This window comes from Macrobrachium nipponense, chromosome 20 (assembly GCF_015104395.2).
Source record: "Macrobrachium nipponense isolate FS-2020 chromosome 20, ASM1510439v2, whole genome shotgun sequence".
Classification (NCBI taxonomy): domain Eukaryota; kingdom Metazoa; phylum Arthropoda; class Malacostraca; order Decapoda; family Palaemonidae; genus Macrobrachium; species Macrobrachium nipponense.
Window position 1 is genome coordinate 60,104,571 of NC_061089.1, and position 27,531 is coordinate 60,132,101.

The window sequence follows — 27,531 nt, forward strand, 5'->3', positions numbered from 1 at the left end:
CCATAATTTTTGTTTTACAGGCCTTATTTACTACCAATGGGGACCTTCCCAAGTGACATCTCCGGAGAGATAGTGAAGAGAATCTGTTGTTTAAGATTAAGCTGGCCTGGTGCCAGCACGGGCTCTTGCTCGTAGAGCAGCCCGTATGAAGAGAATCTACGGCGCGGCCTGATATTACACTACTTGAAGGCGCCAACTGGCGATCCCTTGAGTGCGATGATCACTTTCACTTCAAATCCGCAGAGAATCTATGGGGCGGCCTGATATTACACTAATTGAAGGTACTACCTGACCATTTCAGGGATCCCCTGAATGCGATGATCACAGTGCAGAAGTGAAAGCACAGTTTCCAAAAATTCTTGTCCTAATGTTATTAGCTGGCAACTCTACTCAACCATACTTTCCCCGAATATGGTTAGAAGGAAGCAGGAATTTCGGAGAAATAATTGACTTTGTTTCTACTGATAATTTGTAATTAAAACATTATGGAAGGTCATTATATACGCATATTAAAGTAAAATATGCAAAAATTAGTAACTAATACAAGAAAATAACCAAAATACATTTAAGGCTAAAATTTACAATCTGCACCAGCCGGCCTAAAAAATAAAAACAGCCCTGAAATACCAGCTTGTCTTTCTCTGCTCTAAAGCAGAAAGCATGAAACTTCTTGCTGTCGTGCTCTTCTCCTTGTCTTTTTGCTGTCGTGCTCTACTCCTTGTCTTTTTGCTGTCGTGCTCTGCTCCTTGTCTTTTTGCTGTCGTGCTCTACTCCTTGTCTTTTTGCTATCGTGCTCTGCTCCTTGTCTTTTTGCTATCGTGCTCTGGTCCTTGTCTTTTTGCTATCGTGCTCTCCTCCGAGTCACCTTGCTGTCGTGCTCTAGCTGCTAGCAGTCTACTTGTTTTCAGATCCTCTCATTAACAGTATAGTAAGTACCGCTGTTTTTTCTCTCTCGCTCTTCTCTTGCCTGTAAAACAGAATACACATTCTTAAATTTCATCTTCAAATTCAGTAACTATGAAATTACAAAATAAAATTCAGTAACAAATTACAAAATTAGATGGACGACATGACAAGATAAGTGATTTCATTGAAAATGATTTAATTACAATCAAAGACCAAAAAGTATCTGTGCCCTTTTAAAGTACAGGAAAAAAAATCTTATTCAGTCCAAATATTTTGTTAGAAAGGCGCTTGACGTATTTCTCACCCTCCTTTCTTGTCAGGCCTTCAAGTGCATCAAGAACAATAAATTGAGACTGAATACACAAGATGAATTTTTTTATCCTGTTCTTTAAAATAGGCAGTGTTATTAAAAGTATTTTTTGCAATTACACGCTGCTTCAAATAATCTTAAAATGGCAAGTTTATAATGCTACCACAAGTAATTTATCTCAAGACTAAATCTACTAAAAAAGCATTCAATGTTCAACCTGTCCTTGGAAATCTTACCAAAAATCCCCTACTTAAAAAAAAAAAAAAAAAAAAAAAAAAGCCTCAAAGCCTCAACATAAGGGCTGTTGGAAATTCGTCAACAAGCTATAGTGGACTAAATAACACTTCAAAAGTTACAGTCTGATCGCTAATTTAAAGCAACAGTTTTTAATAACTGCAACTGCTTTTGAATGTAAAAGTTTCCTTTGGAACATTAAAACGCCATATCACGCTTCCTTTAAGATTCAAATCAGCAGATGAAGAGAATGCATTGAAGAGGGAACATATACGAACTTTGTAAGTATTTTGGAGTCCATATGCACTAAAAAACTTATGGTTTATCCGTAAATGTAACTTTATAAACAATAATGTTAAAACCTTTTAATTTGTAACCGCAAAATCTTCGATTTCGTGAACGTTCTAGTCGCGCAGAGACTTTGTAAATTACACTAATAGACCAAATACTTAAGTAGGTGAAGACTATTTTAGTTTACGATTACGAGAAATTAACAAATCAAATCTAAATTCTTGAAGCATGGTGCCTTAAAACCCTAACACCTCCCTTATGTATCTAGTAAGACACCGCAGAAGCATTACCCCACCAATACTGCACGCGCGCGTACACACACAGATGGCTGGGTAAGACCCTTAATAATGTTCAGTTTTAAAACATGCATTAACATGCCACAGTCTGCAAATCCAAGCTAAATCTATAGGTAGCTCTTAAACCTACTCTGTGACACACACTGCATTGTGGGCTCCAGGAATATAATAGGGAGGGATGGAGAGAGTGAGATTGATGAATTTTGTTGCTCCTTTAAAGCAAAAGTGACAAACCGCATTGCACCTTAAATATCACCTTGGCTTCATACAAAAGAAAATGCTTAGGTTTAAAAAGACTGCTTTTCCAAATTTTATATTTGTAATTACATATCAAAAGTCTATTTACCATCATTTATCAAAGATCCAGTTAAACCATGTACTGAATCTACCGTGGCCAGAAATAAAATCACATTAAGTTATGGTGCCCGGTGATACACAGAAAAATTCACAATTTCTTGGGGTTATTGTCTTTTATGATATTTAGAGTTCTTATGTTTTTGCGGTCATCCTTGTACTAAACACGCCGCAAAGGTGGATACATAGTTAAAACAAAACAAAATGCCAACGGGCTAAACACGCCGCAAAGGTGGATGCATATATACATACCAGGTTAAAATCCTTCGGGTTCACTATCTAGCAAAGATTACTTTGATTTTTTTCCTGCAACATTTTTTCTGTGACTCTTTTTACCTGCGCTCTTTGCCCTGGATATGAACCTAGATAAAATAAGTTCCGCCCACTTCCTTTATAAAAACTATAACTCTTGAAACGTAGGTAAACCTACGACACGAAACTATGGTCTATGCATCAAATTTTATGAACATCTTTCGAGATGTTTAGATATATCCGAAAAACTCAACCTCGATTTCCTAAAGGAGATCTTTCGAAACTATGACCCAATAAAGAAAGAAAAAAAGTATGCTATTCGATGGAAATTAATGATAAACACCAACCGCAAGACTTATCAAGAGGTTATTTTAAAAAGAATATAAAATCCTCTCTCTCTCTCATTAGGACACTTAGAATGAACAGTATAACCTGCTCCAAGAGATAAGAGAGCACACGATATCTCATCGGATGGACTTGTAAGTCTTTGAGACATCCTAATCCTTGTAACTCTCTCTCTCTCTCTCTCTCTCCTCTCTCTCTCATCTCTCTCTCTCTTGTAAGGAAAAGTTAGAGAAGTCAATGATAATCAGGAAATATTTTTAGTATACGACAAAAAATTTCAGCAATTTGTCAAGTTTAGACCATGAAACTTAAGCATTCATTCTTATGATGCAAGAGTAATGTTTTCGAGGACTATTTCTTTCTAAATTATTAGCAACTAATATAATTATAAGAAATTGATTAAATCAGCAAATTGTGACATAGTAGGTTGTGATACCCTTGACACAAACCAAAAGCATTTTCTCGCGAAAGAAATTCTTGGTATGACACCAACAAGAGGACAATGTATTTCTAGTCATTCCCAATACTTGCCAGAGAGAGAGAGAGCGAGGAACTGGAATACAGTATTCAGCCATTCTCTTTACACTGTAGTCTCAGATTAAGTCAATAACTTTAAGATTATTCTGATTAGACACGAAAAAACTATTAATGCATATCCACCAAACTAGGAGCGTCGAGGAAACTGTCTTTCTTCTTGTTAGAATAATGAATTTATCAAGACAAATCGTGGAAAAAAAAGGTGGAACGAGAGGAATCCTTTAAGTATGAACTAGAAAGGAAAGTGATACGTTCTCGACCAACCTGGCCAACCTTTTGAAAGGTCCTGGACAACTTCAACCTATAGAGAGAGAGAGAGAGAGATTAAGTATTAATTTTCCAATCTTGGTTAACTCGATATCTAAAAAATCCTTAAACTGGATTCTAGCGTAATTTTAAAAACCCACCCACTCTCTCTCTCTCTCTCTCTCTCGTGGAAATATAGTTATATTCAATCATCATTTCCAAAAATGCTGGCATACTTTCATCCAAAACATAGAAGCTCGGAGTTCACGAACTTTTTGTAAAATTCTCTAAACTTTAACTCCAGCTCTTTACACCAACTTTCGGTAATCACCCAGAAGAAATATAAATGTTAAAGTTCAACCAAAAATAATTCGATTAAGCAATATCTGAAAAGAGTAATTTAAAAACGTTCTCATTAGGTATCCGGAAATTCCAGCGCACCACATTATACTGGAACTGTAGAGAGGAGAGAGAGAGGAGAGAGAGAGAGACGGACGAGTGAGCCACCAAACCGTAGAAGGGGTAGGATAGAAGAAGAGGAGACGAAAGAGAGAGCGAGAGAGAGAGAGAGAGAAGAGAGAGGAGAGGAGAGAGAGAGAGAGAGAGAGAGGGTGGGGGGGAGTGATAGGTAGGTTACAGTAACAATACTTTATCACTAGAATAAATGAGCACCTTTAAAACGTGTTAAGGACAAACTTATCACAAATAAGGCAAATGCATAACACACGCAATAGACGGAATTGGACTGGATTACTGGAGTTGCACATACACAAAGCAAACATTTCAGAAAAAATGAGAATAAGAAATGATATGGAATTTTTATTATAAAATTAATATTAATACTTACCTGCATAATTTATCTAGTCCTAAATCCCCAAAAACCGCACCAAAATTTACCACATTGGCAACCCTGTTACCTCCTATTCTGTCCGCCAGTTGGCAACACTGTCGTTGACAGTTACAACACCTTCCCTTGAAAATCAGTTGTGATAGGCAGATCGTGGGGTAGGATGGGTGAGACTAGATAAATTATACAGGTAAGTATTATTAATATTAATTTCATAATAAAAATTCCATATTAATATACATTACCTTAATATAATTTATCTAGCCTGATTAACCACATTGAAAAGGAGGAGGGAATCTGAGTACAATTGCCCTTTCGGGCAGAATAGGACATAAAACAATCTAAGAAATATATATCATAGGCAGTTAAAATCTTAACCCAAGGTCTAAGATACTAAGAACTCAAAGCCTCCTACGATAATGCTGCCGAACTGCGGTAGTAAAGGACAAGGAGTAAGTGCATAGTCAGTCTGTCTGTACTAAAGTCAGGTGACCAACCAGGTGACCAGTCAGACGAAATGAGGACAGCAAGACTGTACCCTGATGACTTTATCAAACACTACAACGACACCTGCTCTCTCACAAATGTCTGGCGCCAAGAGAGAGGAGCGGGTATGACAACTCTTTCCCTGAAGGATGAGTGCCTGGACTGCCTGGGCAATTCAAAGCTAAGCAAACATTGGAGGTGTACCAACGCAACCCAACGCCGCCAGCAGTGATATCGGCTCATGAGCAACTCCTGACTCAAGCTTTCTGGTGCCAAGAGAAAGGAGCGCAGAGCAAAAAGGCGACTCAGTCCCGAAGGACGAGCGCCGGCAGTCCAACCTGGTCTCAAGTTAAACGATCGTTGGAGTGTGTATCAACGCAACCGACTTCGTCAACAAGAAACTCAGGGCTACTAAATGTCGCCTGATCTCGCACGAGTGTCTGACTCCAAGAAAAACAGGTGAGACAAAAAGTAGATGGTAAACAAGTCACCAGATGACAGCAGACGATCCACTGACCAATTCCATGTCCAGAAGGACAATGGAAGAAGTGTGAGTCGTCAGGACAAGCGAACCAGTGGCTAGTCCTAAGTCAGCATCGACTTTGGGAGAAGCATAGTCGCCAGTGCCGACAAGGCAGTGGCTGGTCCCATGTCACACTGACAATGGAAGCACCATGAGTTGTCACGCAGCTAGTCCTTGTCATCAACAACACCTAAATACCAAACTGCCTAATTCCCATTATAACTAAACCGAAAACTGCCATAAGTTATAATGCAAAAACTAAAAACAAAAAATATATACAACAAAAAAATAAATAATATACAGGTAGCAACCAAACGTAAAACAGGAAGACTACCTAATTCTCCTGTCTGATGACCTGTCCTGCCATCACCAATGGGCCCAAAGAACGAAGGTCGCCTAGAACTAGAGAAATATCCTTCAAGTAAGAAGAGGCAAAAACCAAATTAGAACGCCAAGTCGCCGCCTCAAGCACCTTGGCTACTGAGACGTTCTTCATAAAAGCTACTGATGTAGCAACTGCTCTAATACTGTGTGCTCTCGGAGTCTGGCCTTCATAGGCAGCCGAACCACCAGTTTTAACAATAAGAATTCTTTGATATAGGTCTCTTGACATTTCGGGGTTAAACAAACAGATGATGGGGACGACCCTGAATGTCCTTCGTCCGGCGTCAATAGCATGAGAGCGCATTAACAGGGCAAAGAACTAATTCCTCATTTAAATTACCGACAAAGTCGACCAGCGACTTCAGCACGAAAGACCTGGGAATGGGATTATCAGACGATTCAGTCTTTGTGACAAATTCGGGAAGGTATGACAAAATCATGTCTTGTCCAGATCTGGCAACCAGAAAAGTGTGTGCTTGCAGTTCACCCACCCTCTTGGCTGTAGCCAGCGAGACAAGGAAGAGTGTCTTAGAAGAGAGGTCCATAAAATTGGACGTATTCAGAGGCACAAACGGAGGGAACCTTAGGGCTTGAAGGACTTTATTAACGTCCCATGTCGGAGGAGAACACTGTGCACTGGGTCGAGATAGGGAAAAGGATCGAATTAAATCTCTAATGACATAAGATGAAGAGATTTCAGGGTGCCTTGCCTTAAAAACATAGGAAAGCATCAACCTATAACCCTTAATGCATGAAGGTGACAGGCCCCTGTCATGATGTAAATGAACTAAAAACTCCGCTACTTTTGGTAAGGAAGGTCTAGAAATTGAATGTTCTTGAGACTTACACCGCCTGTAAACCGACCATTTAGCCTGATAATTTACTCTGGTTGATTGCCGTCTGGCAAGAGCCAACCGTCACGCCACTGGAGGAGAACCCTTCGTGCTTGGAGAATCTCCTGACAGTCTCCAGGCATGAAGATGAAGCATGTGGAGCCTCTGATGGAACCGATGAAAATGGGGTTGTTTGACAAGATCTGGTCTCTCTTTCAGACGAATGGGGGGCTCCACCAGTGCTTCCAGTAGGTCGGGAAACCACTCCTCCTGTGGCCAGAAGGGGACGATCAAGGTGAGATCCAGACGCTTGGTTGCCCTCACTTTGTTGAGGACTGGCCTCACCAGAGTGAACGGAGGAAATGCATAGGCTTGAAGGCCCTCCCAGTTCTGCAAAAGAGCGTCTGTCCCAGCACTCTGAGGAGTCTGGTAAGGGGCGAAGAAGATCTGGCACCGAAAATTCAATGGGGTGGCAAACGGATCGACTGTGACAGGCCACTTCCTCCTGAGGCTGTCTAAGACCTCCTGGCAAAGTGTCCATTCCGACCCTTGAACTTCGTTCGGTCTCGACAAGGCTAAGATGTTGTGATGGGTGATGGCCCAGGATAAACTGAGACACCAACGTAATCCCCCTGTCTTCTGCCCAACACAGGATTGATCGGGCTTCTTGAGTGAGAAGGTCCGACTGTGTGCCACATTGGTTTCTTAAGTACGAGACTGCTGTGGTGTTGTCTACGAAGGTTGCGACAACAGACTCCAACAGTTGATCCTAAAATGAAAGAAGGCCTAGGTACACTGCCCTTAGTTCCCTCCAATTTATTGACATGATCCTCTCTTCCTGTGACCAAAGGTCCAAAGCAGCTTCAGAGCCCAGGTGCGCGCCCCAACCTTGATCCAAGGCGTCTGACCAAAACATTAGGTCCGGCGAAACTGAAAGAAGAGACGTCCCTGACTTGAGGCGGTGAACTTGCATCCACCAACGGAGATCCTTCCGACATTGTGGAGAGAAGGCAACTATCATGTCCTCAGACACGAAATCCCACGACTGGCGAAGTGTCAACTGAAGGGACCTCATTCTGAGACGACCTCCGGGAACCAGTTGGATGCGGGATGACAAATGGCCCAGGAGAGTCCTCCAAAGAGAAACCCTCCAAAGAGAAACTGGCTGCATTACGGAGGACAAAAATTCTTCGACCAGACTTAGAAGCTTGTCTATCCGTTTCGGAGCAGGAGAAGCCCTCAAAATCTGGGAATTCAAAACAGTCCCCAGATAAGTCATGATCTGGCAAGGGATTAGATTGGACTTGTAAAAGTTGACACGAATGCCCAACTCGACACAGAGACAGAACTATCTCCCTAGACTGGAGACATTTCTCTAGATATTCGGCCTGGACTAGCCAATCGTCCAGATATTGAAGCATCCTTACATTTAACTGATGCAGAATAGCTCAAACAGGAGCCATCACCCGAGAAAAGACCTGTGGAGCAATGGTGAGGCCGAAACAAAGGGTCTTGAACTGGAAAACTCCCGAGTCTGTGAAAAACCGAAGGTAAGGTCTGCTCTTCGGATGGGTGGGGATTTGCAGATAAGCATCCTGCAGATCGATGGAACTCATCCAGTCCCCCATCCTGATGGATGAAAGAACAGTCTGAACCGTCTCCATCTGGAACTTGGACTTTAGAATGAACTTGTTCAAGACCGAGAGATCTATGATGGGGCGCCAGGCACCCGAGGCCTTTAGAACTACAAACACCCGTGAGTAAAACCCGGGAGAAGGAGGAGCTCAATCGATGGCATCCTTCTCCAAGAGAGCCGAAAGCTCCTTCTCCAAGGCTTGACCCCTGATTGAGTGAGGGGAATATCTGCTGAACTCGAGAGGACGATTGGAAAGTGGAGGTCTCGAAACAAAAGGGATCTCGTAACCTACCTTCAGGACCTCCACTACCCAAGCATCCACTGCTCTCTCCTGCCAAGCTGACCAATGGCGAGAGAGAAGCTCCTACGGCGGTCTCCAGACGAGGTAATGACTGCTACTTCCGAAAATTCTTACGCAGAGACAAGGAAGAAGGAGAATGTCCTCCTGAAGGTTGAGCTCTTCCTCTGCCCTTAGAGCCACACCAAGAACCTCTCCCGCATTTCAAAGAGTGAGCACCAGAGGGGGAATCTTAGGTGCCAGAAACCTGAGATGTACTCTGGAAAAATGAGCCAGAAGGAGGAGGTTGTTGGGCTGGAGCAGAAGGTACGGATCTGGCACTAAACTTACGCTTACTCCTTGAAGGAACAGGAGGAAGACCAGAGGAAAAAGCCCTTGATAAGGCCCAGTGAGCTTGGGAAGAGGCATCACCTTGATGTTCCTTCAAAACCTCAGAAAGCACAGACATATCAAATAGGGAATCGCCAAAAGGAGAAGAGGACAATATACGGTTTCTCTGAATCTCCGATACAGAGGAGGGTAACTGCGACAAATACAGGTTAGGCCTTAGAGAAACAAGAAAGGCCTGCACTGAAGCGGCAAGCTCGTTCTGATGTACAGAAGCGATTGAAATAGACAAGCAGAATTTCTCAAAAAGAGGAGCATCGGGAGGAACAAACCCAGAGTCTTGATATACATTAAAAGACCTCCGAAGACCCACATATTGAAGGATTGAGCTTCTTGTAAGGAGCTTATAACAGACTCCATGGCAATAAAGCCTTTGATTGAGACAGAGACCAAAGCCTTGGAAAGCAAAGGTTGACCCGAAAGTCGGACAAAATCAGGATTTGGTTTGGGGGGTCGAGAGAATGAAGCATCATCCGCCACCTGATAAACTCCTCTCTGGTGTCGTAGAAGAGAAGAGAGCTTCCTCTTCCCTTCCCCAATCACTTTCGAAAGTTTAGAGGCGACGTCCGCCCTCACTCTCGCAAACCTCTGAGCAAAGGGAAAACGTAAAAACTCCCGCGATCGGGAAGGACCGTCAAGAAAAATCCCTTCTGTAATACAATGAGGAGGAGGCTGCTTCTGTTCTTTAGGCCTCGCCTGAGGAAGAAAACTCAAAATTAAATAAAAAAAAGTTTCTTGAACTCTACATCATGACCGCCGTTCAAAGAAACATTAATATCACACGAACCCACGTCATCGTCATCAACGTCAGATCCTAACCGAGAAACTTCCCCTTTAGTAAGATCCTGATGACTAGCTATCTTAGGCCTAACACTAATACCCCTCCGCCCTTCTCATAAATAAGCGCCCTTTGGCACTGTTACGGGACTAACAGGGGACACATTGGGTAAAGAATCGTCAGGCACCTGCCCGGACTGGATCCCCCCTAGGCCTTCGCCACGACGGGGTTCACAAGCCAGGGTATCTGTCGCACCGTTACCCATGGTGCTGTCAACAGGTACCTGACGAGGAGCTGAAAATGAATCTAAAAGTGTGTTAGACATTCTGGTAAAAGCTTCTTCAAAATTCTCTGACAGTTTGTTAAACTTTGCTGAAATGCCTCTATCTAAACTAAGCTGAAAATTTTTAAATTTCTGTTTCCAACTAGTTTCCATCGCCAAAAACTTTGATTCAACATCAGAAACAACTTCACTATTTACCGGTTGTACAGGTGGCAAAGCATCAATTAATTCGGAATCGGAATCACATGATATCGAAAAGCCAGAACCATGAGCGCACAAGTCAAAAAAAATCATTAGATACAGGTCTAGCTACCGATTTCTTTTTCTCTTTAATCAATTTGTTAGGCTGCAAGATTCTTTGGCGTTTCATGTAAGTCGTCATGTCTTCGTCAGACCAAGGCTTACATAAGTCGCAACGAGAAGTCAAGTCACAAACCAGTCCACAACAAAAGTTACAAATGTCATGGGGTTCATACTCGCTGCTACTCATCCTTGTCCCACAAGCCGGGCAATTCCTGATGTTGCTTGCAGAAGGAAGCATCGAATTATCTTGGCAATCCATTGGACTGACGGGGAGGTCACGTAATTCCGGGTCGCACAAAAGTTCGTAATATAAATACCACAATAGAAATAAGAAATAAAAGTTAATTCACTATTTCGTGGATGTAAGTGGTAATTAACATAAAGTCGCATTAACAATTAATGCGAACTTTAAAGGCACAAAAAGGCTTAGGAAATTTATAAAGAGCGGCACTGATGTAAACAGCACGGGCGCTCGTTAACAACTGATTTTCAAGGGAAGGTTTAGTAAGTTACTGTCAACGACAATGTTGCCAACTGGCGGACAGAATAGGAGGTAACAGGGTTGCCAATGTGGTAAATTTTGGTGCGGTTTTGGGGGATTTAGGGCTAGATAAATTATATTAAGGTAATGTTTATTAATATGAAGGACCCTTACATTGCTTTTAGCAAACTTCATTTGTCAAGAGTACAGTTCTTTCATAGGTCTATGCAAGGGCTGTAATAATGACACACTGAATTAAAAATTGAAACTATAATGAATGAAAACTCTCTCACCTAACCAAACACACACCTTACAAAATGTACTAAGCAGTAAATGCACACACAATGCTCTTGGATTATGAATGATATAAAATCAAATGAAAGCATATTTCATAACAGAACATGAAAAAGTATTAGGCAAGCAAGCTTCTTACCTTTGAAGGAAACTGGAAATATTCACATCAAGACATCAGGGAGACAGAAAGGCAGACATGGCCTATAGCCACCCTTCGATTTCCTCCACTGGTTTTCTGATAACTGTAATAAAGGAGAGAAAAACTGATGAAGGAATGAGAGCGAGAGAGCATAGCAAGACATATTATTCCCTGAACTTTTTGTCTCCTAAATGAACATATCTAAAGCCTAAAACACACTCCCCCGTCATTTTAAACACTAGCCGATCTTCATGTAACAGCCGGTCATCAAATTGCTACATCAGTCAGACATATTATATTTCATATTTTGTACATAACCAGCTCTCTCTGGTAAACACTGTTTCCAGAAGATTGTTGTATTTCGTTTGTGAATATTAGTGAATCATTTCACTCACCACCAAAAATTAAGTGCTATTTGGAACTTCAGTAAGAGATGAGGCTTCTGTGTTCTTATATGCAAAAACCTTTTTAACATTAGAAATCATGAAACTCACCAAGGGAACTGTGACACCAAAATCATGAATGAAGAATATAAACCACTCCTACCATGATTTCAGTCTGAAGGCTTACGTAATTCTTTTATGAGGCCTTCCTTTGGTTACTTCAGCAGTCTGCTTTTAAAGTCTCCAGTACATCATAGTACTCCGTTTATAACTTGCAAACGATTTTTCCAAGGTTCTGATTACCTGCAATTAGAGAAAAAAAAGTTTGTTAGAATTCTTTATTATGATGATGCATTCATTTGTTCATTCATTCATAAGCCCCTTTATGCGAAATATGCGAAAATATCTATGAATTGTTAAGCAAGCTTCTAATAATGTCCATTTTTCCAAAGAGTGAGGACAAAATAGTGGAGACATCTACCTAGTTCTTGATAAAATTGAGGTTATGAGGTTAAGCACTGGGGTCACATTCGTTCCTCTGTTCTTAAGACAGTGAAAAGAGGAGTTGTAGTGGTTGGACAGCAAAATCAAAAAAACCAGAAAATGGAGATGATGAATAGCAATGGCCTAAAAATGGAATTGGGAGAAAACCACAGAGACGTTGGACAGAAAGATTGGAGAAAAGCAGCAGGAAGTCAGGCAAGGCAAAATGTGACAATTATGATAAAATTGATTTACACAAAATCCTGAATGAATAGAGAATAGTCCATATGGAATTGTTACTCTATACCATTTATACAAGAAACGAATATGGCCAAGCATGTAGTGTCTTACGTCCAAGAACGAAATAAGTACTTAAATGACACCTATCCTTTCGACGACAAATTAATCTGATTTTTCATCACTTTCAATCCTTACCTAAGTGTTCATGCAGATCGTAATAGAAAATTTTAAATATGATCAAATTACGATTATCAACCAAAGTCTTTAAATTTCTGAGCCTCAGTCGCCACCAAACGGGTCAACATTAAGAATGAAGTTCGTGAACCACTATAACTACACACTTTTAAAACTAAAGGAAAATACCGAGAGAATTGGTTAAATACAAGACATCCATACTCTGGAAAATTCCTTAAAGATTTTTTAAACACTTCTTTGAAAGTGATCAGTTCCCCTCAATGTCTTCATTTTATTCCGTACTTCATTGACTAAGACCATGTTTCAAATGTACATTTTTGGAAAAGGTTTTGCAGTATGTTTGAACAAAGGCCTAATTATGAACTATCTGGGAAGGTCAACTAAAACTTCACTTCCCTGAATTTATTCACTCTCTACACATTCTACGTTATTACACAGCATTAGCTATGTACATTCCACCAATCTTTACCCGTCAACTTGGGCCTATAGCTATTTTTGGTAGCTCAAGCTTAAATGTTTACTCGCCTCTCTACTGATGTTTAATTGGTTAACCCGCGACTGATGTCCCAATTTATCCTCGACTGTTACCAAGTAACTGACGTGGTTGTTACCAAGAGGCAATAGACCACACTGCTCACCTGAGTCAAATTGTTGCATTAGGAAGTGTTTGACTAAATTTAACATTATGTTAAATTCTCAACTTTGGTCATTTCTGGTCCGCTGGAAAGGGGCTTGGCCACAAATGTACAACCTTAAGTCACCTTTACACAATAATGTTTTCCATTAATTTTGTTTGAAAATGACTAAAGATGGAAAGTTAACGTTCTTCATACAAACATTAGTTAAGTCACCTCAGCTCATAGGTCAACCTAAAAGAGATTAAGACGAACACGCGCAGGAAACGCTTTTTTTTTTTTTTTTTTTTTTTTTTTTTTTTTTTTTTTTTTTTTTTTTTTTTTTTTTTTTTTTTTTTTTTTTTTTTTTTTTTTTTTTTGTAAATCAAGTCACTTGGAAACTTCTAAACATCGATCGAGAGAGAGGAGGGTCAGACTTCTTCAGAGCGCCCGCCTGGCAGAGGAGGAGGAGGAGGCAGCTCATTCGACTTTCAACCTTGTTCGAAGGGACGGACACGAGTGTAGGCCAAACTGTTAGATCTTATTTCATAGTTAGAAGGAAGAAATAATGTAAGTTATCAGGTCAACAGCAATCAGAAAACTGACGACACAGGTTAATAAAATTGCACAAATTGACGCTTGATACGAACTAAATCATTCACTTTAATAGTGTATCACAAAGGAAGGAAAAACACACCTAAAAACTGCTCCATACAAATCGGTTACGCCATTTGTCACCTTTATTTTTTTTCTAGACCACTTCCACCTCTACAGAAACGGTGGTTACCCCATCGAGGCGGAGAGAGAGAGAAGGGTGGGGTGTTAAAGTTTTCTTACTGAATGGGATCAATCTGAGAAAAATACACTAGCAAAGAGAGAGAGAAATATGTTACATTCAATATTTATTAGCGAAAATGTTGAAATACCTTGGGTTAATATACAAAGTCACACCAAATGATCTCGAAAATTTCAAATTTCACCTAGCTACAGACGAGATGTTCCTGCCATTTGCCTAATAACAGCCTGATTGACGAAAACCCAACCGTCACCAATATGGATTTGAAACTAGAATCGGAATCATTTTAATCTTTTCACTATTAGGGTGACCTAAAAACACCTCTAGAACATTCCCAGTCTAAGCTCCTGAGGCTTGCCAAAGACATCTAGTCTGTGTGAACCTCAGGCGCTATGACCGCGTACAAAGAACTCTATAAAATAACGAGACAGACGACCAAGAATGTATCGAGGAGGAGGAGGAGACGCTGCAAAGATCATTCCTCTCTCTCACGGAATTAAGAATCTAGTGACTTAATTCTGTGAGAGAGAGAGTTATTAGTTGCTATAAGGCAACAACGCAAGCCACAAAAATCCACTCATTTTTAATCATAGTGAACTAATAGACAAACAAGCAAATAAGAATACCTCTTTGCTAAAATTAATGAAGACATCAAGTCACTCCCTGAATTACTAGATATCATGGATGTCTTTGTTTTTCCAAAGTGTAGCACCAGAACTTATGGGCACGGGTCATGGACCCACAATGTGTAACCTGTATCGTTCTTCCTACAGAAAACTTATGTGAAAAAACACACATCCCATATAAAGAAATAAAAACGAATAATACATACGCGACTGGTTTATTCGAGTAGCAAGCACAAAATAATGGGAAAAATAAATAATGATGATAGTGGCACTTACCTTATATGGACAAATATCTTGAGAGTGCAGTCCTTTCCCTCATGGGTCTTGACCGCTAAGCCGGAGGGGAGGGCAGGTCTTCAGACAGGTGCTGTACTGCATTACCCTACAAATTAAAGTCCTTATTAACTAAATAAATTGTGACAACCCACTCAGAAAAACACACCTGCTAAAATACTCATCAGTGAATACACACATAATGTGCCTGGATTAAAATTATATGCAAAATCAAATGGTAGATCTCCCAAGAGGAAAGGTTCTGAATAAATATATATACACACACACACACACACACACACACACACACACACACATATATATTATATATATATATATATATATATATATATATATATATATATATTCAAAATTCCACCCCGTCTCCTCCCAGAAAATACAATTACATTGAAAATTTAGGCCTTGACTAGAGGACGAGGGGTTTTGAAAAAAAAGAAAAAGAGAAAAAAAAAAGTTGAAAAACTAAACTTCACAAAAAGTAGAAAAACTAAGGCATAAGGCCAGTTGTACTGAAGATGGAGGAATTTACATAAAAGTTGGACTCTAGTTTTAAAAGCACTATATTTACACAAATTTACAGAGGTCCAGGAACACAAGGGCAGGTGAAACTGCTTTTCAGTCCACCCTAACATGTGGTGGGAGCAGTCCGGCCCCACTTTTAGGAAACTTTGTGCAACGGAGCAAAATGGCAAGCTTCGAAGGATTTCCAAGTTCTACCACAGCCAGCCGCAGCGTTTGTCTGCAAATAGAGGGGCATAGGCATAAGGCAGGGGGCACACGAGGGCGAACTTTACTCACGGTTTTCTCTAAATCAAAAGGCCACTCAGGGGAAAATTAAATGACTGGGAAATTTACACAGTAGAAACTATTTCGTGGCTTAAATTCATTAGGGGAATGTTACTAGTATCACGGGGGAGTAATTACAGAATTGAGCCCAGATGGCAAAGGGGAATGAAACACTGCTCAAGTCGCCTTGGAAAATGACGACACTATGGACTTCTAAGATATACTTGGGCTTCCCAAAGCATGGGAAAGCCAGGCCCAGGAGTCGGGGTGGGGGCAGCGGCATCTGGTAAGGGGCCAGTGGTCTGACCTCGCCGAGGTCTTGTCTTCTTCTGAGGACTCCTCTACTGGGTTCGAGGCCTTTTAAGGCTTTCTCCTGGATAGCTCCGCCTTCAGTCCCTATAGGGGATATTCCAACAACCAATGGGAGAAGAGATATCTTTTCAAAAGAAAAAAGGAGAATGATTCCTCCAAAGTCGAAGGGGCGACTAGTATAGATACCTTAAACTTGGGTAAAAGACTGTTTCTTTCCTTGGTTCTGCTTAAATCTTGAACACCTCCCCATTCTAGAGGACATTTCATCCCTAGATGGGTTGGAATGGACAAAACAAGCTAGAAACAAGGACCAATTGCAATATAGATTACTGAGCCTTCCATTCTCCCTTGAGTGGACTTATAATATTAGCAATATTCAAACACTGCCACTTATAATATTCATGAAGTCTTACTCGACAGGCAGAGAGTTAAGCAAAATGAATTGTGGCTTGACTAAAGATTAACTTTCTATATTCAAATACGAATTCCCTTAAAATATAATGTCACACTGAGAATAACAATAAATAACAAGAAGTGGTTATATATGACATTAAACCTACGGGTAAGTTACATCCTACATAATACTACTAACTCAGTTGTTCAAGGCAACACATCCTATCTGTTTACCCTGATGGATTGATATGACACGTTCAGGTGTGTTAATGGCCCTACGGTTTCGTGAAGTTACTTTGTCTCTTAACTAGACGACGCCTAAAGGTGGGTACACACGTGAGAGCCGAACCTTGTATGTGTAACTGAGTTACGCATATACGGTTACAAGGTGTCAAAATGTAGAGGACGAACCGTAACCACGTTAAGCACGTAACTTCATTTCAATCCACTGCGATCACCAGTCTGTCTCTGTCCGGGTTGTTTACCGACGGTGGCCACCATGCAAGTAGCAGCTGCCGCGTATATTTATACACATTATTTAACGAAGATGAAGCGAAATAAAAGAAGATGGTGGCAATCAAGGTTATATACTAGAAGGGTAGAATACAGTGGTCGGGAATTACTCGCTGACATGAGATTCCAAGAAGTTTCTGGCCACAGTAAAGTCTTTTCTTCGTAATAGCTAATAAATTGAAGGACCTCTTCGTCACTTCAATCAGCCATGATAGACATATACGTACTGACTGACCAAAACAAGGTCAAGGGACTCTACTATGGACGGTCTTGTTCATAGTCGGTGTTAACAAGTTCATCAACCTCTGTTGTTACGCGTGTAATACAGGTCCCGTCCAAACATGGCGTAACGTTCAAAGAGACCTCCCTTTGATTCGGAGCCCAAAAACCGACAATTGGCGGGACGGAGGGCGAACCGAGCCTCAAACCTCGCGGGTTCGGGGTTCGGGTTCGAGGAACCGTCCACACTTGCGTTTTTGTTACAAGAATCGGTTACAAGAATCGGTTACAATACAAGGTTCGGTTCGCACGTGTGTACCCACCTTTACAGTATTAATTACATCAGCACTAACATGAGTGCACTAACAAGGGGAAAATTAATGGAGTAATTCTTCATAGAGATTAATAAGATAACACACGCACAAGGAAACGAACTGTAAATTTGATCAAAACAATGGCAATCTCACAAAATATAAAGACTAGGGAATAACACTAAATCAGAACAGCTAACCAACTAATGTATAAACGAGCCAGGCTTCAAAATTATCACTAAGCTATAGCAACGTTTGCTGGCTAAAATTTTCCCAAGTTTAATGGAATTCTAAGTGCCTAGAATAGGGCACGGTGCCAATTGTGGCACTTTTATAACCGTAGTTCGTAAAGAAGCACTAATTTATACAAGGCCAGGGTAGCTGGCAGTTTGGCTCTGCCTAAGCAGAGCATACAATATACAACAAATGCCTCAAGGCAGTAAATATGAAGAAAGGAAACCAAGAAAGATTAAATACAGACAATACAAAAGGAAAAGAAGAAAGTTACCAAAGGGTCAGAAAGAAGTAGTAGTAGCAGAGTCTGGCACTCTCTTCTGGATGGAGAGGGTCAGAATTCTCTATAATAGGGTGGCACTGTGCCAGGCACTAGTGCAGAGAGGCTATTGGCTCTCGTAAGGTTTTGGAAAACCTCGACGCCCTTTTCCCTTCTTCCTTCGACCTCTCTGAGGTCGGTTTGATGATGCCATGGGGGGCCTTGGAAGATCCAAGCCCTTTGAAGATTCCGAAGGGGCATCTGCTCCAGCTGCTGCGACAACTGGGGCCTTGTCACACGTCCCCATGCCTAATGCTGCATAGCTTGGTTCCCCGAGTTCTTCGGCCAAATAGGATTCAGCAGTCATTACTCCAGGACTGGTTAGCTGCTGACGGAGGGGGATTGGATGAGGTAATGGTATTTGGGATGGGCTTACCAGTGGAGAGGATCGACTCTGGGGCGGCCGGCGAGGCCGCACCATTGGTGGAGTGTCCACTATGGTTATGGGTGTCCTTGGGGATTCCTATTGGAATTGGCTCTTCCTTGACTGCCGGCATAGGTAGTTGGGCCAAGCCAGTGGGGGGAGAGCGACCGGGACTTAGAGCTCCAGGAGGAAGACTAGAGTCTGGCCTTGGCACTGGCACTAAGGCCATTCCTGACTTAGTGGAAGGACTCAAACGTGGCTCAACATCCATGAGAGATGGAGCCTGGCACTGCCTGGCACCTTCAAGTGACACTGGCTGTGCAGAGGTAGTCCTTGGAGGCCCATGGGACGGGTCTGGAGCTATGTGAGGGCAGTGGCCCTGATACGGTATAAAGTTAGGAGGAGACTTAAAATCTTGTCCTAGCAGGACATCATAACCTCCTGGTATATAGTTTGCTACTGCCATGGTACATATTTTAGAATGGTGAGGTCGTGTGACTCTCAACCGGACAGTAGGTAGGAACATCTTGACATGGTTGAGGCTTTCTATCGTCACGAACTGATGCCTATCAACCTTAGCTCCGTAAGGAATTTTATCCTCTCGGATGATGGAGACTTGCGCACCAGTGTCATCGAAAGCTCGGACCTGGTGGGCAGGATAGCGACCTCTTGGAGGTGCGACAAATATGGGGCCCTGAGCAGGGGGACCTCGAGTGGATGGATTCATCACAGCCATAGCAATGGCAGAAACAGGAGCTTTCTTGGGGCATCCTGCCCAGGCAGCAGTGTGCCCATGCACTCTGCAAGTGTCACAGAAACTCTTGCTAAAATCAGGCCTGGGCCTGTTGTTTCTGTTCCAATGGCCGTTGTTTTTGTTATTATGATTGGGTAGTCCATTTGGAAGAGTGGCAGCAGCTTGCTGAGGAGGATCCACCTTTGAGAGGCACTGCTCCGTGGTGTGACCTGGTTTGTTGCAATGCCCACACACAGATTTCCGAGGAAGGTTATTGGGGCGCTGGGTAGGCTGAGAGGTGGCAGCAGGAGTGAGGGGGAGAGCAGGACGTATTCTCCTCTTTAAGGAACTCTGCACTGGATGGTGGGTGTCATAGGAATCTGCCCATTTACATCACTCCAAAAGAGTCTTAGGAGCCTTGTCCACCAAGTGGGTGGCAAGATCAAGGGGGTCGTAGGCAAGAAAGTCCTCTAACTGGAAGAGTTCTAAGACCTCCCCAACAGATGTTGCATTGGAGGCCTTTGTCCACCTATGGACTACCGGTGTCTTCTTGGCTGCCCACTCTGTCCACGTCTGGTTAGCCTCCTCGGGCATAGTCCTCCATTCTTGCCTCCACCGGTCTGGGGTCAATTCGTAAGCCCCAAGGATTGCCTCTCGGACGAGGGCGAGATCGTGTCGCTCATTCAGGGGAAGGGCCTCGAATGCAGTCCGCCCTTTGCCAGCGAGATGCTTGCCAAGGAGGAGGGCCACTTCCTGAGGGGTTGGATTGAAGTTCCTGAACACCTGCTCGACATGATCGAGCCAGGTGTCGGGTTCATTATCGTCCCAAGCCCTAATGAGGTCGCCCATGCTGTGGAGGTGAGAGGACACATGAGGCGTGGGACTCGGGGGTGCCAGGGTGGCACTCTGGACTGCCATAGCCAGTTCATGTGCCCTTTCTTTCTCCCTTTCAGCAGCTTGAAATTCTCTTTCAGCAGCTTGCGCTTCTCTTTCAGCCGCTTCTCTTCTTTCTTGTGCTTCTCTCTCAGCCGCTTCTCTTCTGTCTTGCGCTTCTCTTTCAGCTGCTTCTCTTCTTTCTTGTGCTTCCCTCTCCTTCTCCCGTCGGTTGCTCTCTCTTGGGCTGCATCCTTCAGCTTATCATTCACCCAATTGATCAGCTTTGCGCCCTCCAGCCCCAGGGCTCGTCCGGCTTCTGTGAAGGCCTTAGCCTCCTCCAGTGCTGTGTTACTGGCCATCTCCTCAGCCATAAAACGCTAGTAGACTAGCCTGAGAATAATAGGGTGGAAAGCAGTTGCAAAATCAGCAAATGTCGCCAGAGGTACGCGGAAATGCTCGACGCAGACTTGGCAAGATGACCGTAAATCCCTGCAAACAGTTACTACTGGTGCGTAGCACGGCGGAAAACTCAACACCGGTAAGGGATTTGGTAATAAATTTTGTAAAACAAAATGAAAGAATCTGGTCACGCAATTCACGGAATCCTAACGTGAAAAGGTAGCAAATGGCTCTAGAGGCGGAAATTCGACGCCAATACGGGTTGGTAAGGTAAAAAGGGAAAAAAAAAATCTCTTCACAAAATTCACAGAAACTCAACGTGAAATGTGACAAAAATGTCGGAAATGCGGAACCTCAACGCAACACAGTTTTGTAAATAAGCAAAAAATCTGGTCACAAATTCACGGCACCTCGCGTGAAAGCGTAGGAAATACGGAACGTTATGCGGAACCTCAACGCAATTACAGTTTTGTAAATAAAAGAAAAAATCTGGTCAAATTCACGGAACCTCATGTGAAAGCTTGGCAAATAATGTAAACGCGGAACCTCAACGCAATTACGGTTTTGCAAATAAAAGGAAAAATCTGGTCACAAATTCATGGAACCTCATGTGAAACGTGGCAAATACAGTTGATAATAAAAAATGGATATGGGATCTCCCTTTTGTTTGTTTTTAATAGATATCATCTCGAGGATGGAGACGGGAAGTTGATAAAATATATTCCTTTCTTTACTACCAACACAAATCCCTTTAACCTAGCTTTGCTCAGAAGACCCAGGATAACCTCTCTAACACTATAAAATACACTGCTTTTTTCCCACCCCCGTTCTTTTCCTCGCTCTCGCGAACCTTAAAACCCCAGAGAATTAAGCCGCACACGGGCCGTCTAGGCAAGATAGGGGAGAATGAATCACAGATGCTTTAAAGGCCGGGCTGGCCCTTGTTCGAAATGCAAAAGTATTTACCCTTATTTGATTACTTTCTGTAGAGAGAATAACAAAAAGAAAATGTTTACCTTTAATTTAGCTTATCCTATCGTTAAGACTGTTTTACGCTAACACTTTGTTTTTCCTTTCCTGACTTATTAACTCATCTTATCCTATGTTAATGGATGGAGCGGGATCGCGGATAGGTTTCGGGCCATGTGGCCGGAGGATTTAAAGATCCTATCCCATTCAGACATGCGAGATTTGCCAGAGAGAGAGAGAGAGAGAGAGAGAACGTTGTTTCACATAAAAAAAATAACACACGACAATAGCTTTACAACGCGGGATTCGTGATTAACTAGCAATTCACAATATTTTCGTTTTGAAACTTACTCCCCAACCTCTATTCTTCATGCAATGGCAGATAACATTAAAATTTCTCTCTCGATCTGTGGTTTATCAGCCTACACGTGGTCTCTTTTCTATCACTATAAAGGCAGTCAGATTTTATATATCCTTAACTAGAATAACTAGTTCTACACACATACTAGAAAATAAAATAAAATTTACCTTACTACTGTTGTGGAGAATTTGGAAACCTTGCTTTAGCTTGTTCATAAAAATATTAAGGAATTCAGATTAGTTTCTTGCGTGATTTTTAGCTTAACAATCGTTACTACGAAATCGGCATTAGGGTCACCAATATTCAAAATTCCACCTCGTCTCCTCCCAGAAAATACAATTACATTGAAAATTTAGGCCTTGACTAGTGGACGAGGGTTTTGAACAAAGAAAAAAAAAAGTTGAAAAACTAAACTGAACAAAAAGTAGAAAATCTAAGGCATAAGGCCGGTTTCACTGAAGAGGGAGGAATTTACATAAAAGCTGGACTCTAGTTTTAAAAGCACTATATTTACAAAAATTTACAGAGGTCCGGGAACACAAGGGCAGGTGAAACTGCTTTCAGTCCACCTAAACACGTGGTGGGATCAGTCCGGCCCCGCTTTTAGGAAACTTTGCGCAACGGAGCAAAATGACAAGCTTCAAAGGATTTCCAAGTTCTACCACAACCAGGCGCAGTGTTTGTCAGCAAATAGAGGGGCATAGGCATAAGGCAGGGGGCACACAAGGGCGAATGTTACTCAATGTTTTCTCTTAATCAAAAGACCACTCAGGGGTTAATGAAATGACTGGGAAATTTACACAGCAGAAACTATTTCGTGGCTCAAATTCACTAGGGGAATGTTACTAGTATCACTGGGGAGTAATTACAGAATTGAGCCCAGATGGCGAAGGGGAATGAAACACTGCTCAAGTTGCCTTGGAAAATAAAATGAAATACAGACAAAGATAAAACAATTCCCTGGTTGAAATGGAATTCCCCTTACAGTACCTTTAGTGATGATGCTGGTTGTCTTCTTCTTGAAGTCTCGACACTATGGACTTGTAAAATATACTTGGGCTTCCCAAAGCATGGGAAAGCAAGGCCCAGGAGGGGGGGGAGCGGCGTCTGGTAAGGGGCCAGTGGTCTGACCTCGCCGAGGTCTTGTCTTCTACTGAGGACTCCTCAAGGTCTTTTAAGGCTTTCTCCTGGATAGCTCCGCCTTCAGTCCCTGTAGGGGATATTCCAACAACCAATGGGAGAAGAGATAGCTTTTCAAAAGAAAAAAGAAGAATGATTCCTCCAAAGTCGAAGGGGCAACTCGTATAGATACCTTAAACTTGGGTAAAAGACTGTTTCTTTCCTTGGTTCTGCTTAAATTCTGAACTATATATATTATATATATAATATATATATATATATATATTATATATAATATATATATAGATAATAATATAGCTATATATATATGTGTGTGTGTGTATATATATATATATATATATATATATATATATATATATATATGTATAATATATGTATATATATATATATATATATATATATATATGTATATATATGTATATGTATGTATATGTATATGTATAATGTATATATATGTATATATATATATATATATATATATATATATATATATATATATATATTATATATACATTATATATACATTATATATATATATATATATATATATATTTTCTTTATGTATATATGTATATATATGTATATATATATATATATAGATATATATTAATGTGTATGTATATTTATGTATATGTATATATTAGATTGTGTATATATAGTTAAAAAGACGTTGAAATTGTTATAGCAACCTCTTGTCATTCCACAACAGAATGAATGACCCTCTGAGAGAGAGAGAGAGAAGAGAGAGAGAGAGAGAGAGAGAGAGAGAGAATCCTCCCAGCCGCTCTCATCATGGAATAATCAATTAATATTAGTAAAAAATGTCGATCTAACGAAGTTTCCCGAAGCGTAATTTAGGGACTAAGACCTGAATTTGGGCTTATTCCAAGAGGCACAAAGTTTTCGTTATTATTACGCAACGATTAAACAGGTACCTCAGTAATCATAGTCAGCGGCAACAACGGGGAATATTCGAGACAAAAAAATACTGCGGGCTAAAACAGCTAATTAACGCAACACTTTGCTCAAGAGGGCGTAACCCAGCCCCAGCCCCCAGAGCAAGAAAATAAAGTCAACGAACGTCAAAGCTAAGCAGATAGACTATTAACCACTTGTCTCCCGATTATGTAACATTTACTTAAAGTGAATGAAAATGGCGTTGCATTTGCAACGGCGGTAGTGCTGTTGTGAACACACTTTTTTTTTCTTTGCGCACTGCCAGACAACAAAAGACAAGCCACCGTCCCATGCCACCCCGACAAATGTCCCCCATAGTACCATAGTATCTCTAGATACTATTTAATGATGTAAACCTCAATAAAGTTTTATTTAATAGAATTCAGCCTCGGATTAACCAGGAAATTTCACAATAACACCTGTTTGGATTAGGCTACCCGGAATAGTAACTAGTTAAATAATGTTGCAGAACTGAACTGAATCTTTTCACAAAGATAAAAAGAATGAGAAATGTCAGCTCGTGTACTGATTGACTTGCGGGTGTGGCTGCAGTGTTATGTTCTCACATATGAAATAAAAGGTAAAAGCGTGTGATTCGCGTGTCCTAAGGGGTTATAAAGGAAACACTACGTACAAAGGAAAAAACTGAAATCGTGGACGAAGTACTACATACTAAGCAAGAGTGTATTGGGGCATAATATCGACATCATGCTCGCCTTACCCAAGACCTGCTAACTATAATACGAGTGTTTCAGAGCGGATTACAAGAATTAGCACTGAACCACAAATTTCCCTATTTACTCCACGATTTTTTAAAAAAATCCAAACATTATTAGTAGGGGTTTTAAACAGATGTTCACCTTTGGTTTATTTCAATTGGCCAGCAGGAACTACTTCGAGCCCTTGAGACTGATTGTAGACAATCACTGTGCTCCATGGACACTGGGGTTCCTACTCCAACAATATTAAATGCCCATTCTAACTAACCTTCAGCCGGATAAATACCACCAGATATCAGCCATAAAATGACAGAAATGCTATCGCAAAAAAATAGGTACTTACGGAATTTCGTAGAAACGAAAGTTGCAAATTCATAGCTTTAAAAACATCGTCGAACTTTCTTCTTGCCGGCTGTCTAAGAAGTGCTCAAGAAGTTAAGCAAGTGGGTAAGACCTTCTCTTGGCCAATCAGAGACCTCCTCCACCACACCCAACTTAGAAACCTTATCTGTCGCCTTCTCTTACAGGCTGAAACTATGAGCTCTGGCCAGTGGATGGAAAGACTTGAAAGCTATTTCCTCATTGGCTGGTGGGACTGAAACAAATTTTCAAATGATTTTCTCTTTCTTAAATGATCATTTTTACCTTGTTTCAAATGGACATTCCGTAAACAGACAGATGTAGAGTGAGATACATTAAAAAAATAATTAATAACCTGATTAAATCATCAAAAGAAAGTAATAACTTGAAAGTCCTTAAAAAGTAGCAAAAGGTTGGAGATGGAACAACCTAGAACTCGACTGTACCATGGATAATGTGCTGGCAATGATGACGAATAAACTTATTCGATCTGAAGCGACCATTTATCATATTTGGCAGATGGAGGATAAAAATTATATTGCTTTCATGTGCGTGTGATTACTTTTACTTATGCATTACACAAGATTCTCAGTGTCTCTTCTCCTCCATCTTACACACTAGTACTGATATTACTATATATATATATATATATATATATATATATATATATATATATATATATATATATATATATATATATATATATATATATATATATATATAATGTGTGTGTGTAAGTATATTGTTACAAGCGGCGAGCCTGGGTTATGATGATAGTATTCAGTACTATTTAGCCTTGCTATAGAGTGGCTGGCTACTTTAAAGCATGACGGAGATGAAGTGGAAGGTCTCCTGTGAGACCCAAATGATACGATTCGAGGGGTTTATTCACACAAAGAACAGATTGAAAATTGAGTACTATTAATTTACAAGGGGCCCACAATTAATTACAAATAGATTACAACGGCAAACATATACAAGTACAGTTAAATAACAAGAGGAAAGTAGATCCAATTATAAGGTAAGGATATCCCAAATTTGCACAATTAATTTCTAAATGGACAACGGAGTTGAATGCCGGGAAGTGAGCTCCCAGCATATAGGTGGCATAGTGGCAAACTGGAAACAGGATTGCGAATGTAATATTCAATCGCGCACGTAACAGAGTCTCATGTAATTCAGAGAGAGGCTCTGTTGATTATTAAAATTAACATGCATAGGCCTATCATATGAAATGGACAGTCTAAGGCTGGAGGAGGCACTTAAATTCACTTATTACATTCGGCAAAGTAACTTATCATGCAAGAGGATGTTAAATCACTAAAATGACAGACATAGGAGATTCACAAGAAAGGAAAACCTCAAAATGGAAAGTTGAGAGAATTACAGAATATACATTGGACAAAACTCCCCTTATCAGATATGTACCTGCTTGACTTTTGATATGCTCTCGTAGCTAGAAAGCAAGGTTGACTTCCACTTAGCTCTTAGTGAGATGCTACCACTGCAGTAGGCGATTGGGGCATGTGTCATCGTAGGCTAAGGATTCAGAGCTATCACAGGGAGATGTTATCTCCACCGCATCCTGCCAACATCTCCCTCCTTTTTCCTTCTCAGGGCATCGTCCCACCTCTCTCAGGTCACGTGAACTGGGTTGGTGAGCCAGTTTATCCTAGTCTGTTCTGGTACAATCTGAAACAAGAATTTCCGCTCAGTATGATAGTCGAAAAATAGGGAAAGGAGAAATAGGCATTAAGGATTGGTGAATAATGGGTGGAATTTGATAGAAGGGGAGGAACAAACTTGAAGGCATTTCTTCTCCACTTCAGCTGAAAAACTATCACGTAATGCTTTTTTTTTACTTTATTTGTTGATTTTAGCAATTCGGGTCTTTTATAAGAATGCAGACGACTTGAATTCTACAACAACTTCCCCCTTAAGTAGATATTATGTCGCTGATTGAATGGAAAGTTTGCTAGTGAGGGCTGCTGCCATTTAAATTTATAAGTACCCTCCTTAAGCCTTAACATTTAAATATGAATTCTAACATAATTAAATGACCGCTTCTAGTACTTTACATTAATCACTTGCAGTGGTAAGAGTGATGTATCAAAGAAGCTACTTAAGCAGGTGAAGCAAATAGCAAAAATGCTTTAAATTAGAAATAAGATGCCATTAGATTTTAATATGGCCTAAACATACTAAGGCCTTGCTTTTACAATAATAGACAGGTTACATAAATTAATTTTGAAATACACATTAATATGCATGGTAAAGAAAATGGAGCTGGAACAGGTCCTCAGCTGTGTGCGAGAGAATAGACTTAGCTAATTACAAAGTTGTAAACTCAAACATTTCAAGGCCTGATTAGGCCACAGGCTAGGAGAAATTCTAGGCATCCTTCTCTAGGCAAGGTGCAAGAATTGCTCTATTAAGATAAAGCACTGTTATTTATATATAGGACATGAGTGCCATGAGAGCACGGTGGCTGT

General features: G+C 40.9%; 2 long non-coding RNA genes across 4 annotated transcripts in view; one reads left to right on the forward strand and one right to left on the reverse strand.

Annotated features, from left to right (window-relative positions):
- The window catches only part of LOC135221102 (uncharacterized), a 69,410-nt gene extending 68,872 nt beyond the window's left edge, over window positions 1–538 (forward strand). Inside the window, exon 4 of the long non-coding RNA XR_010315877.1 lies at window positions 21–538. This is a non-coding gene — a long non-coding RNA (uncharacterized LOC135221102). The remainder of the gene's footprint in view (window positions 1–20) is intronic.
- A 238-nt stretch (window positions 539–776) lies between these two features.
- LOC135221095 (uncharacterized) lies at window positions 777–25,156 on the reverse strand. Of its 3 annotated transcripts, XR_010315875.1 has the most exons (6): window positions 25,023–25,156; window positions 15,057–15,162; window positions 11,938–12,129; window positions 11,444–11,546; window positions 3,790–3,826; window positions 777–967 (listed from the first exon to the last, which is right to left on the reverse strand). It is a non-coding gene; the product is annotated as an uncharacterized LOC135221095 (long non-coding RNA). The 3 variants fall into 3 exon arrangements; XR_010315874.1 differs by lacking the exon at window positions 3,790–3,826 and having other exon boundaries at window positions 11,990–12,129; XR_010315873.1 differs by lacking the exon at window positions 3,790–3,826.
- Window positions 25,157–27,531: the final 2,375 nt, after the last annotated feature.